Here is a 14,858-nt window from a genome sequence, read left to right as displayed (position 1 = left end):
TTTATAATAGAATAAATGCAGGAAAATACAGGTTGCGAGTTATCTTTTTATATGACAAAAAAATAAAAGTGGTTAAACACAGAAAAAAAGGCCAGAAAATAAATATGAATAAATACAGAAAAATAAATACTATAAAACTGGGAGCCTTGGTTATAATAATAGTGAGAGCATTGAGAGGCCCTGTTCTAGCTGTCATCACAGATGGAGCCTTTCTGAGAATTTCCCCACTTCAAGATGCCTGAACCTAATCTTCTGATTCGGCTATAAATAGAAGCTCCACGAAGACCTGCATAATGCTGTTGAGCCTTATAAACAGATTAAGATAGTGAATTGTTGGAGAAGGTGAAGGTTTCTAGGCATCCCAGGTACCTTCCCCTCTGGTTCTTTATACCACCTTCCCCAAAACCTTCTAAAATGAACTATTTGCATTTTTCCCTCTTGATACATATTTTTGGCTATTTGTACCCCTCTTTAGTTTACATTGTGGTAGTTATTCTGTATTTGTACATCTATCATGTAATGTTTACTAGTATCTGAGTAAAATGCATATTTATTTTTAAATAACATTGCTTTAATTTAGTTTGTTAAAGTGCTTACAACACTTTTGTTCTCTGGACGCTTTTGTTGCTGACTCACATCTCCAGTTCTACTTTTTTGTTTTTTAAACACGTTTTTATTGGTATTTAAACAACATTTGCACCCCTCAAATCCCACCTCCCACCGCCCTCTCCACCCACACCCTCTTTTGGTTCCCACAGCGTCTTTGCCAACCTATTTCGTACTAATTCTTCCTCCCCTTGATATCCAAAGACTTGTTCTTTTGCGTGTATATTCAGCTCAAATCCAAAAACCTCAAATTGTTGCATATAATTGCTTTATAAATATTCCAACACTTCTCCCCAGTCTGTTCGAAACCTATCTGCCTTCCCTTGTATTGTATATGTGATCCACTGCGTTGCTAATACATCCCACATTTGGTCGACAAAGTGGGAGGATCCTTCTGTTTCCAATTCTTTGCTATCACCATCTTTGCAGTTGTCAATGTCGACATTGGGGCTCTCTTTTGGGATTTCGAGACTGTATACAGTTCCGTGTCCAATAGCCCACACATGCTGTCCTCTAGGGATAAGGTGTGTAATTCTGGTATAACAGCGGTAATCTGAGCCTTCACATCTTCCCAACATTTCTTAATTTGAGGGCAGTCCCACCATATGTGCCTCCAGTCTCCTATTCCCTTGCACTCTCCCCAACATTTCGGGGGGAACAGATATAGACATTTTATGTAGCTTACTGGGCGTATAGTGCCACGGAGCATCATCTTGTACGAGGCCTCTCGTAATTGCATAGACCTGGTCAACTTCGGGATATTCCTCCAAAGCCCCTCCCACGGTTCCTGTGAAATACCCGTGCCTGTCGTACCTTCCCATGCTGCTTGGTATGGCCAAGCCTCTCGAGCCTTGCATCCCTGTAGGATTGAGTATATGTTAGAAATCAACTGTTTGTCACCAGAGTGAATGGTTATATATGTCTCAAATTCCGTCAATTGTTTAGTTGCTGCGGACCACATGTATGGCTGCCTCAACCAGTGTCTTATCTGTATGTATTTGTATCTATTGCATTCCTCAATTCCCATGCGGCTTTGCACTCCTCAAAAGTTGATATCTCTGCATACCATACCATGTTGCCCACCTTACATCAACCGTGTTTCTGCCATTGACTGAATTTACCCTTTCCAAACCCTGGGCTTAAGTTTGGGTTCCTGAACAGCGGCGTGAATGGCCTGAGTCCCAAAATAGGTACAACTGTGTTATTTGGATATGTTGCAGGTGGTCTAGCTTGTTTTTGTTTTGTTTTGTTTTCTTTTGTTTATTCTTAGGTAGAGACTTTTACAATAGTCTTGGCGAGAGAGGACAAGAGCTCTGGACAACTCTCCAAAGGATATAGTGCTGGAAGTGTAATTTGTGGGCTAGCAAGTCTGTGGATGTATTGAAAGTTTATTGTCAAGAATGTTAAACAGAAGCTTTAGATGGTCAGGCCGGGTGCTGTACTCATTAGTATTGGTCATTTAAAAGGTAGTGGGACTGGAGTTGGAATTCAAAGAAGATAAACTCCCTTTCAGAGCTACTAAGACAGAGATATTAATGGTCCAATTCTGGATTCCCAGGGGGAGTTCAGTTATTTGCTGATTCTTGTTTTGAGGCTCCAGGTTCAATAGTACCTAAGAATCATCTGTATATTGCTGGATATATTTAGAACATAATTTAATAATGTCTGGTAAGGGTTAAATGTAAATATTAAATAGTCATAGGGAAAAAAAGGGAACCCTGTGGGTCACCACACTTTAAAGGGAAAATGCTTTAGATGAAGTCTCCCATTTTAACACTGGGGGTGAGTTCATCATGGTATTTGTTAATCTACTGCAAGACAGTACCATTTATTCCCATCTGAACCCAATCGTTTTATTAGTGTCTTATGGTTGACTGTATAATTAACAGAGTATAGATCAAGGAATGCTGTACTGTTTTCAAGTGCTTTCAGAATGTCCACTTCCATGAAAAGGAAGCTTGTTTCTGTGTTTCTGTTTGAGGAAAAATACATGGTTTTTCATAGAGAAGGAGGGTTGTGAAGGACCATTTAGGTGTAGTAATCTTGCCAGGAGTTTATCAATAAATGAAATGTTACACCTCTCTATAACACTCCACACCCATAGGTCTCAGAGCCCTGAAATAACAGAAGACTTTATTATCCCACAGAGTGGTACTCAGTTCATCAACTTCGGAAAGATGAAAGGCTGAGTTGACCCTGCTGGGTTTCGAACCTTTCACAGCAGGTTATGTACAGTTATCAGGTGCGAGCTCTTAACTCACTTTGCTTTCTGGCCCACTTAGGTGTCATTTTATGGTGACACTCTTTAGTGGTGTTGGGATACTCTCTGATGTGAGTCATGTGTTACAAAATGTGTACAGTGGCTCCACCAGGTTAGCTAGGTTTTCTTTGATCAGTGTGGCTGGGCATGGGTCAAATTCTTCAGCTGCAGAGTTTACTTTCTTGGTGATTTAATCAGCTCTTCAGTTGAAATGGATTTGCATTCCGTAGACATCGGTGGATGTTCCTAGCCATTGATGTCTGCTCACTCTGTTTTCTTATGGTCAATGTTGACTTGTATGTTGGCACTTTTATCCTGAAAGGCCCATTCCTCTGAGGGATTGGTGTATTAATAGTTTGTTCTGGATGGGCTATTTTATTATAATATTTGAAAACGTCAGTTTTACATTGTGCAGAAGACATATGGTTTTGATAGTATATATGTTATCTGTATTACAATGGTCCTATGAGAGACCCAGAGGGCCTGATTCACAGAACAATTTTATAATGGTGCAATCACTAATAAAACGCTCTGTGAGTTAGGCCCAGAATGTCATTGTGTCATTAGGTCACTCAGATTTCCTCCATGCGTCTGCTAGATTGCACTTCATCATCAAACTCTTTGTTGTTGAGTTTGCTTATGGTTGTTATAATTTCCTGTTTCGTTAGAATACTATTAAACCTGGTCTTAGTAGTTTTGGTGTTTAGTGTGTCTAGTAAGAAGGCAGTGTTGTTCCCAGAATTGTTCTCGTTCTTGGGCCGTGTGCCATTTTCATCAAAATTGTGTTTGTTGGATTTGTTCATTTGACTGAAAAGGATACAATGTTTTGATTATGGCTTTTGGTTACATGTTTTATGTTATGGTTGTGGATCTCCCATTCATTTAGTAGCAGGTGGTGATCAGACCATGACAGTTGCACATGTGTGGTCTGGCTCAAATGAGTAGTTGATGTCAAGGACACATCCATATTTGTGTCTAGCCTTATAAATCCAGAGTTTGCAATAAATATAACTCTTGGTTTGGGTGAATAGTTTAGAATATGGGTTATCTGTTCGGTTGAGCCTTATGTAAACCCCAGTTACATGGATTGTATTTGAGATGGCTCTTATACTAGTTTAGACTCACTAGTAGCTCTGAACATTTTGGAGAAAAGGAGGAGTTGGTGCCTGTGGGCCGTAGAACACAATAGTTGTCATGGAGATTTTATTGTTGATGTGGCTTTTGCACATTCATTTGCCAAAACTAAGTAAGGGAGTTGTGTCCACTGGGATATTCTTAGGCTCCCTGGGTAGGACTAAATGCCATTGAACAATGTTCCTGTGATTCCTACATTGAACTCTTCTATGGGTTGGCAGACATTCGGAGCTGACTGGCTGTTGGGTGGAAATTCCATATATGGTATTGTGGGAAGTCCAGGCCAGACTGGCTGGAGCCTTCCCAATGACTGTATTTTAGGGGTACCCCCTTGGGGATGGACATGCGTGAATGGAGTGTATGACCAATATATATTTCATGCTATGGGTGTCTGGTTTCTTGTTTGTGACACAATGAATGAGACAGCCCTGCCCAAAACATTTATGAATGCAGTGTGGAGTGCTGAAAGTCTGGGTGTTTGCCCCAATCCACATTCCTTGTTGTGAGTGTCTGGATGGAAGAGAATGGCCTGAATGCACTGTGAGCCTGATTGGCTGCCTACCTGCATGTACACCTTTCCAAATGATTGGCTACCTGAGCTTGGCTCAGCAGTGTAAATGAGAGACCAAAGAGTATACCTGGGGATCTCTCACTTACCAGAATTGTTCAGAAGTTGAAGTCAAAACTTGATGCTTAAGCTTGAAGCTCAGCTGGACGAAGACGCTTCTGCTGCTTCTTTTCTTCAACGCAACCCGAAAGTGTCTCCAAGAGAGGACCTGGCTAGGAGACCCCTTCCCGGGCTACGAGGGAACATTGTGCAAAACCTAATCTTCTTAAAGGCACCTTGGAAGTCAGCCCTTGAAAGGCTGCCGACTGGAGACGGGGTCTGCCAAGAACCTGATGTGTAGCACCCGGGCATCAAAGTCCATCGTCGTCGACCAGGGTTCAGAGGACCGCCATAACCGCTGGAAGCATGTTGAGTCATGTTGCCCAGAAGCGGGCACAGCTTGACACTTTGCTGCTCGACGACCGGAGCCACGCCGCTCCACCTTTGCCTAAGACACTTTGAAATCAAGGACTCCCTTGCCATCACCGATGACTGCTTTGTCCCAACGGAGAAAGTCAAGGACGTCGACGAACCAAGGAGAATCCGCCGGTGGGTTTCCCACCACCCAAAGTCTACAAAGATGCCGACAAAAATCCAAAAGCCAGCCGTGGTCGAGTCCCGATCGTCGACACTAAACGCTGATGACCTGACATCCTTGCTGGAGCTACGTTCTACATCGATCTGCTTTGCGGCTACAAACTCTTGTCATTGAGGTGCAATGCATGCCTCATCTTCACAGGACGTCCACGACCGATCATCGATGAGCAGCGCAAAGGTTGAAGCTGCACCCTCGACAACAGTGTTCACATTTCTTCGTACGAATCACGACGACCCGTGGCTCCTGCTTTAAATGGAGTCCACTCAAGAGGGATCCATTGATAAACCATCTCAGAACTCTGCTAAACCGGGTATATTGGGGTATCAGAGAATTTCTAGCAGGAAACAAGTATATGCTCTGGGCTTGTTGATACACCTTATTTAGGTATCACTACATATTATCCCCGCCAAAAATATTGCCGTATATATGGTTGTTTGGAGCGGGCATAGGCAATATTTTTTGGGGGGGGATACATTTGGGGGTTTTTGGCAGCAGGCATTGCGGGGGTGTCCACTTCTTGTTTTTTTTAAAAAATAATGCGGTGGTGTCACCCGCATGTTCCATGCCATAATATCAACGCAAAAATATGGCGATATTTTTATATCTCGATATTTTTGTGGCTATATTAACAAATGAAACCTTTATTTACAGGTTGCCCGGTGGGGGGATCCTCACACAGAACGGTTTCATGTTAGTGGGATGAACTATTCTGTTATTATTTAACCTAATTTAGACCAGACTTCCTATGTCTGATGTTGATACACATTACTGTTTGATTTGTATGCCTTGTGAACTGTCAGTAGTTAGTGCATTTTAAAGGAGTCAAGAGTGAACTGTGGTACCACATGGACATTGTACATATGTACCTTATTAGAATTACCAGAGTACAAAGTGTGTTATTGATTGTTTATACATTTTGAACCTCATTTATATAAAGAAGGGTGTTATCACCTAACATAGTGTGTGGACATTCCTTTGTGGGGTCTTGGGACCTACACTCTACTTAAGAACCAGCCCGCATCAACCCATGAGAGCTTAACCCTTGATTGATCGACCTTCATTACCACATAGATAATCTTGGCTGGGGTTCTCTGTGCTTCTACTCTGCCATATACAAGGCAGGAGTACAGAAAACCCCATGCAGTCTTTACAGTCATGGATCCATTCTTTGTTGCTATGGCCCCAATAGCAGTCAGTAAAAGAGTGTCTGGGTTATTTAAGAGGCAGATATTTGTGAAAAATCAGGGCCGTTTTTGAAGTAACGTCAGGTTGGAATTTCATCTTGCTATATGTTTTATGGGTAATGTGGTTATTATTACACATTTTAATGGATTGTTGAACGATATAAAAGTTACAAAATATCAATCTTGTGCATCATCAGTGCAAGCTACACTCAGAATACCTTCAGCTCAGGCAGTATTGAAGGCAGCTTCTTCTGTTTTATATTTCCATTGATTATATTAAGAACCATGCATTGAGGTTTTTCTTGTTTCCAGTTCAAAGCACAGCCGATCTGCAAAGAAGAGCCAGTACTGGCCTCAGTGAAGAACTGATGTCCCACAAATACTTATGGATTCTGTCTCCTTTCAAGTATAACAGTCATGCAGTGGAGTGCTGCTATAGTTCCATAACACAGTCCATACATGAATCGACACTACACTAATGCACACCCACACAATACAACACAATACAATAAAACACTTAGCAGTCATCCACGATGCTGGACCCTCTCATGGATACAACTAGCCCCTGCACACGAACGCAAATCCACTCTAACCTAATATGATCCACACACCCAACAAAAAATCTAGCACACAACCGAGGCACTGAGTTGCTAGCATACAGTTACAACAAAGGAGCCCTCTCGAACCAACTCCCACATGCAAGACAATGCACAAAGACGCCAGATGCTCCTAGTTCTGAACCTATCCTATCATCCTATCCCTGTCCTCCTTTCTTGCAGAGCCACTTGAGTGCCTGGAGACTGCCCTTGGGTGGTAGGGGTGCACAGTATAAATCAACATAACATAACATAACATAACACAATATAACATGCCTTGAAGTCCAGGAAAGTATGTGTCTGCATAAACCGGTGAGTGGGTTGTTTGATGGGTAAGAAGGTGGATGAGTGTACGGATTAATGGACGTATTGCAGAGTGAGCAGATGGGTGAATGGGGTGTCTCCCAATCGACTCAAAATGGACGCACAATTTTAAATTTGCAGGATATCTACACACAACACATTTCATACAATGAACCATTTGAAAGAGTGAATGTACATATAATCCTGACAATGGGCCTCATTATGAATGTGGCGGAAAGGCAACAACGGTTCCGGTAGTCCTACCAGTGCCGTTGTTAACTCTCCGCCACATTACGAGTTCTGCTTGCCAGTGCTGGACTGCACGCATGGTCTGACCATGCGTGCAGAACGGCACCAACGAGCAGAAGTCGTGATTGCACCAGCACCGTTATTAACGGTGCCGGTGCAACCATGCTCCCGACCCCCATTCTGCCTTATGGGGGGTCGGGAGCAATGGCCCATTCGCGGGTGCCGGGGCTGGTAGCGAGTTTGGCGGTAGCCGTGTGCTTAATAAGGGCACGGCTACCGCCAAACTCGTAATGAGGCCCAACATTTTGTTACTGATGATCTCAAGGGCCAGGTTGGAGACGCCTTGGTTGGTGCATGGATGCATGAGTGAGTGAGTAGATTGGTGTTTTTAATTATGGCTTTGTGAAGAGATGCATGTGGATTAATAAATGAACAGGTGAAACGATCAGTGAATGTACTGAAGGGTGCCTGATTGTCTGAAATGGTGGGTGGGCCCTAGATGCATGAGTGTGAGAGATACGTGTGAGTAAAATAATTGAAGGGTGAGAAAATGGTTGAGAGTATGGGCAAGTGAGTGAAGTTGACAATTGAAAGGATCAATGAGTGAGTGAGTGAATGGGTGATGGAGCAAAGTAGGTCCAAGTGGATGCGGCATACCAGATGCAAAATAGACTGCATTCTGTACCAGCGCATAGACGGAAAGCGTATTGATTGGTTATTAACAATCCTTCGAGGAATTTGTCGTACAGAGACAAAGGGCATCATTAGGACCCTGCTGGTCCAAAAAACAAGGGTGCCGGTTAGCTCACCGCCACTGTCGTTTTCAGACCAGCATATTACAGGTCACCAGGCGGGAGCCGCTGTGCCCGACAGGCTGACCCTGCCGGGCACAGTGGCCACAGTAGGCAGCCTGGTCATGGAAGCACAGGCACCGTTAGCAACGATGTCGGTGCTTCCGTCTCCCCACTCCCATAGATTTCTATTAAACTCTATGGGAATGGGGACTTACATTTTACCAGCGCCTGACTTTCTAGGCTGCCAAAGTTGTAATCTCCTGGTGGCATTTTTACTGGTCCGACGGACCCGTAATGAGGCCCAAGAAGTGTCCAAAGCCTAGCGTCCCCAGCTGGATGACTTTGCTGCCAGAAGTCACCAGTGCCCAAGATTTAGAGGAACAACAGCAAGCCTCTTTTCTTTGAGTTTCCTGGGCAGTCAGCTGGATCAGTCCGCCTTTCGCACATGCTCCGTGCTGGTCGCCAAATCCTGGTTATGAGTCACAGGGCCTGGTTATGTCTCACAAAGCCTGGTTATGTGCTACAATTCCTGGCAACGGGTTTGGTCCCAGCACAGACATCATAATCCTGGTAGCACCCAGAGAGCATACACACATCTCTCAAGAGAACTGAGAAAATAAAAAAGAAAATATAAGACTATGAGTGATCATAAAACACAAATATGCTGCCAGTAGAAACAGGCAGTGTCTCAAGTAACGCATACTAGATTTCACCAGTTGAGTTGCCCACTTTAGTGCTACTAGCAAATCTTTGCTTCAGTAGGAAATGTTCCTGTAGATCTGGGACTGTGCAGATTTCACTCTCCATCTAGGGAACAATGCTGAGATGAAATGCACTAATGAAATGCACCTCATGCTTTGGTAGGCATGTTCCCTGGACATTGATATGATATGAGTTAGGTCTTGCCCGTACCATGCACGTTCTGTGTCATGGGAAGCATTGCGAGTATTGGGATAGTTTCAGAGATAGCCAGTAGGACCCTCACTCAGTGGTTTTCAGGTCTGCATGGGAAGGCCTATCCCCCCCCCCCCTCCACAGCCTCAAAGATTTAAGCTCTGGGGTGAACTCTGCAGGACACACACTGCCATGAGGCAAGGCCACGTGAGCACGCTCTGGTCTGAACATGAGCTTTCTCGGCTGCCGCCTTTGCATGGCACATCTGAACCTCCGCCCACATTTGCTATTACTGACAGCTGCTTTTGCTAATGCCCTGTGCATTTTCCATCCACGTGCACTTATCAGGCCTGGCATTGTAATTATGTAAAACTGTATATTTATTGGTTTTAGTTCATGTTCGCTGTCTGAACGTCCCCTGCTATAGAATTATCTGGCACAAAATGAAACACATTGCAGTGATATTAATTAATTTAAGCTTCCCTCAGGCATCTGAGTAAATTATAATTATGTATTAAAAGCAAAGGTTGGATGGCCAGGAATATGATTGCTACTCCCACTCTGCAATGAGTCATCTTTTCTGTTCAGCCTGCGCCTTCGTTAGTCTTACAGGACTTCCATCTGGAAGCGCATTACAAAGAGAAGCCAGCCTACCTTACGTTCCCGAAGACGAAGAGGGCCATATAGAAGAACGTAGAGCCTGACCATAATGCATCACGGGAACCACCAGAGCACACACCGAATACTAGCAATCCTAACAAGGCCAGCAACTTTAAAAGCAGAGCTCTGGTGCATACATGCCTGTCCGTGTATGGTGCAATGTAAGCACTGGTAGATGGTGAAAGTCAGGTGGGTTTCATTCACTTTTAGATTTTGGAGACAGAGAACATAACTTACAAAACAGTGACATAGCAGGCAGACTTGCCATCAAGGACCTTTTCAATGGTGCAAAGAATCGAAATACAAAACAGCAGGGCGGGGTGAGGGGGGGGAGAGAGAGAGTGAGAGAGAGAGAGAGAGAGAGAGAGAGGTGCTCGAACACTTGAGCTACTGACTGGTGCCCTGTGAGTGGGAGGTGGCTGCTCCTTGCAGATAACTGAGGTGCAGCAGGACACTGGAGATGACTGTGGATAGGCCATTCTTACTCCACTGCATTCTCAACAGAGCAAGGTACAATTCAGGTCAATGCCACTGTCGTTCCCATGGTAATACTCCTCCTCCTGATGTCAGTGCAGAGGTCGAAAAGTGGAATGCAAGTATCTATACATGGTGCACCTGCAAGATAGTTCTGTCGGCAGTGGTGAAAAGCTCACAGCATGTGTTCCATGGCGGCTCCAGATAGGTGGCCCTGAGCAAGTGCGGAAATTAAGCGAAGACTGTTCCACCGGAGGAATTAATTAGTATGGAGACCCATTGCTGATAGATGAGGTTGAGATTGCAACAGGCATTTCCAGGGGAACACATAGTAAAACAGTCTGTGAGGTAGGCCTATCTATATATATAACAGCCAAGCATTGGTTGTTTGTGGCTTGGCGAAGCGTTGGCATATGGGAGGAGAAGGCATATGAGAGGCGTAAGGAGTAAGGCAAAGGCGTATGGGTTGTGAAGGTGAGGCATATGGGAGGCGAATGAACCTGAGAGGCAAAGGTGAAGGCAGGTAGCATTCCAAAAGTTTCCAAATTGTTGCTACATATAGAGATGCAATAGGCATTTCTGTTACTCTCTTACGGATAGTGCTAAAGTGTTATTTCACAATTGGCTGTGTGAACGAGACATCCATGCTGCTGAAAATTATTCTGTGAAGGAAATTTATAATCAGATTCAGGATATGCTTCCGGACACCGTTACTAAGTACAACTCAATCAATATGCTGGTGGATACCGACAAAGCTGTAAACTAGCCAATAGATTTCCTCAACTCACTGACCCCCTGGAAATGCCACCACATCACCCACGACTGAAAGTTGGGTGACCCATCATGCTGCTTCCCATCCTCGACCCACCTAGGCTGTGTAATGGCAGAAGGCTGTGCATCGAAAAATTGCTGCCCAACGTAATTGAAGCAACAGTGTTGACAGGGAGGGGCAAAGGAGAAGATGTATTCATTCACTGCATTCCACTAATTTTGAAAGACATGCCATCCACTTTCAAGAGCATACAGTTCCCAGTCTGGCAACCATTCAGTATCACAATCAACAAAGCACAGGACGAGTCAATCAAGTGCACTGTGGTACCAACTTGGAATCTCCATGTTTCTCCCACGCACAGTTATATGTCGCATGTTCTAGAGGGGGTTCCCCAAATCAATTGTATATCTTTGCTCCAACGGGCAAAACAAAACAAGCTCTTTATAAACAAGCCGTAAACATGTGCTTTGTTAATAATAAACGTTGGATGCATGATTGTTGATACCAGTGGCATCATGTCACCCATCATGCTGCTCAAGGACCCCCATGTTGTTCTCACATACATTTCTATGTTTCAGGATGAGTTTTTAAGAAGACCAAAAACAGTCTTATGTAGTCTTTATAAGAAAACATTTTTAGAATATCAAATAATCGTCCATTTCGCATTTCACCCCTCTTACGGAGCCTTTCCGAAAAACATAATGCTACCTTATGGTATTACTAACAATTAGGACCTATTAAGGAAATTAAATGATGGGCTTTGCAGTATATATCAGCTAGTATACTCATGAAATTAAAAAAGGGTTAGTTAACAGTTTGACAGAAAAGAATAACACGTTAATGATGGTAAATGCTAAAATAAGCAGTGGTGAAAGGAAGAGACCCACATATATTGGGCCTCATTCCGAGTAGGGCGGTAAGGGTTAATGGTCACTGGTAACGAGACCGGTGCCGTTAAGCCCTTACCACCCTACTATGAGTTCCCTTTGTGGGTCCTTCCTTAACGCCTGCTTTTAGCAGGCGTTAAGGACGGGACCCGCAAAGGGACTTTAGTGCTAATAACGGTACCGTAATTTACGGTACCGTTATTAGCGCCTTCCCCATTCCCATTGAGCCCTATTGGGGGTCAAATGGGAATGGGGAAGTACCCTGGTGAATGGGGAATTACCGGTCCCTCCAACCTTGGAATGGACCGGTGATTACTCCATTCACCAGGGCGGAATCGGAACGATTTTGGAGGCAGCCATGCCGCAAATAGTGGCGTGGTTACCTCCAAAGTCGGAATGAGGCCCATTGTCATGATTTAGAGGCTGTAGGTTTGAACAATATGACAAGTCCTAGTAGAAATGAAGTGAGGAAGAATCAGGCATAATGCAACATGATGATAATGATGGTTGATTCAGGATTTCCATCATCAATAATTTCATGCAAAAAATGAACTTGGATTCAGCGTGGATGGCAAAGAGGAAGATATCCTGATATTGATCCTGGAGCTTATAGGGTAGTGAACATGTCTATAAACGAGCCTTGCATTAAATGGAAAAAGTTCTATAAGAAAATGCCACAGTATAGCAGAGAGTTCAAAGTTGCTTTGGTCAAACACCAAAAATGGTATCCCAATGTGGAAATATCTGTGATGCATTTGGGCAAAGTAGAATTGTTTTAGGAACATTTAGACATATTTCCAGACACCACAATCATATTGAAGGGCTTAATAAACTGGATATTGTTGAGGAAGGCAATCAGTCTATGGTGCATATAGTGAGAGCCATTCCATTACTGATTAAAGTGCCACTGGAAAAAGATATAAGACAAGAACTTTGAGCAGGCATGATAGTAATATGTGTTTGTAGTCAGGTTAATAGTTGCTGCTTACAGTGATTGCTTACAAGGAAGGTCAAGCAATATGTATGTCTGTTGATTTGGGATCCTTGAAAAAAACAGATTTGAGTTGACAAATATTCTTTAGATGAATGAGATGTTGGCAATGCTAAAAGTGGCATGGATATTTTCATTTCTAGATTGTTTCCTGGCTTATCAAATTGATTTTTGCCCAACAACATATCGGCCACTTTCATTTACTACGCAGTTAGGACCATTTAGGATCAAATGTATGCCATTTGGCCTCACAACAGCATTGGCAGTTCTTCTGAATATCAAAGCGTTATGGGGTGCCGAGGATTACACACACACTCAGGAAAAATACTCAATGATGGAGGACTCAGGTGCATATCAAAACTTAAAGCTGGGTTTTGATGTGCACCTGAGTCCTTCAGACAATGAATCCAAGCTCATGCAAGCACTTAATCTTGTGACTCTCATCTTTCTAACAATTATACGCAGTTTTTTTTTCTACAAAACCTATAGGAAGTTGGGGTTAGTTGGTAGGTGGAGTTACATATAGAATGTTTAGGGGCTAGTCACTCAATTGGTGGATACCTATCTAATAGCTCCACATGGGCCCATCCTACTTACAGATATTATTTCTAATACATCACTATAAGGCTAATTGATTGGCTGGCACTATCCATCATCAGCGGTGTGGTCAGGGGATGTCTTATTGGTTGCCACCTAGTTTAACAACCATTGATACTTTGACAGGTCATCAAGATACCAGAGAGACTCAAGTGGGAGAAGATGCTTCCATGGTCTGCCATATTTCCAATTAAAGAATGTAAGTGATTTCAAGCCAGCACTCCACCTAAGTCAATGCCTAGCGTGTGATGCCCAGCTGGAACCCTTAATTATATATTTTGATGTCTAAAGTTCTTTTATTTCTGAATGATGTACCCTTATATCACACCCCTCTCTTTGAATCCCCCCGGTCTCACTGAACCAAGAAGTAGGTTGTTTTGCAAAGTTAAAAGATTTATTTGATGGATTTGAACAGGATATATATCACACTTTTATGAATTTGAACAATATATATATCACACTATTAATATTTATACAATGATCACCATTGGGTGATATCACAACAATCAACAATCTCTTTAATCAGAGTTAGTATGGATAATAAAACAATGCAGCATAGAATAATACTTGATATGGATAGGAAAACCATGCAGCACAGAATAATACTTGATATGGGTTCAATCAAATGCAATTTCATTCTTTCCCCCTGATGCTACTCAATCCCCCCTAATATGCAATATAGAGATGGAAGGGGAGAATACAGGTTTCAGGAATAAACACTCAACAAATGCAGTTTCAATCCCAATTCCCCCCAGCAAGTTTAGAGAGAAACAGGACTGATTTCAAAACAGGTCAAATGCTTTTAAATGTGGCTTATAATGAATGGGAAAAACACTGAAAATTGACTTAATTCTCTAAATGGGATTCAAAACTAGTGGGAACCGCTTTGGATAGCTTCAGGTACACACTAGTAATGATGGTTGAATAACCTGCGGGTTGGAAACTGAATTCTGAGGTCAGATGCAAGAATAGCTGTTTAACACGTGTTGAAATTGAGCCAAATACAGAATTGCGGCAAACTTTTCAGCCTGCGAGAAACACGATTACAGAAAAACTATAAGGAGTTTGAATGCGGTTTTAGATTACTGTTTTAAAATTGTCTTTTCTAAAATCAAATTTACATTTTCAACAATTAAACACACAGATCTCTTCATTCCAGTCTTTTTAAAACATAGAAATTGAACTGTTGCAACATATATGGCTTTTGATGGCAAGTCTCTTCTTTTCCACAATTTGATTTTAAGACACAAGT

This window comes from Ambystoma mexicanum, chromosome 6p (assembly GCF_040938575.1).
Source record: "Ambystoma mexicanum isolate Mex_15411 chromosome 6p, UKY_AmexF1_1, whole genome shotgun sequence".
Taxonomy (NCBI): Eukaryota; Metazoa; Chordata; class Amphibia; order Caudata; family Ambystomatidae; genus Ambystoma; species Ambystoma mexicanum.
Note: the sequence above shows the minus strand (reverse complement) of the source record.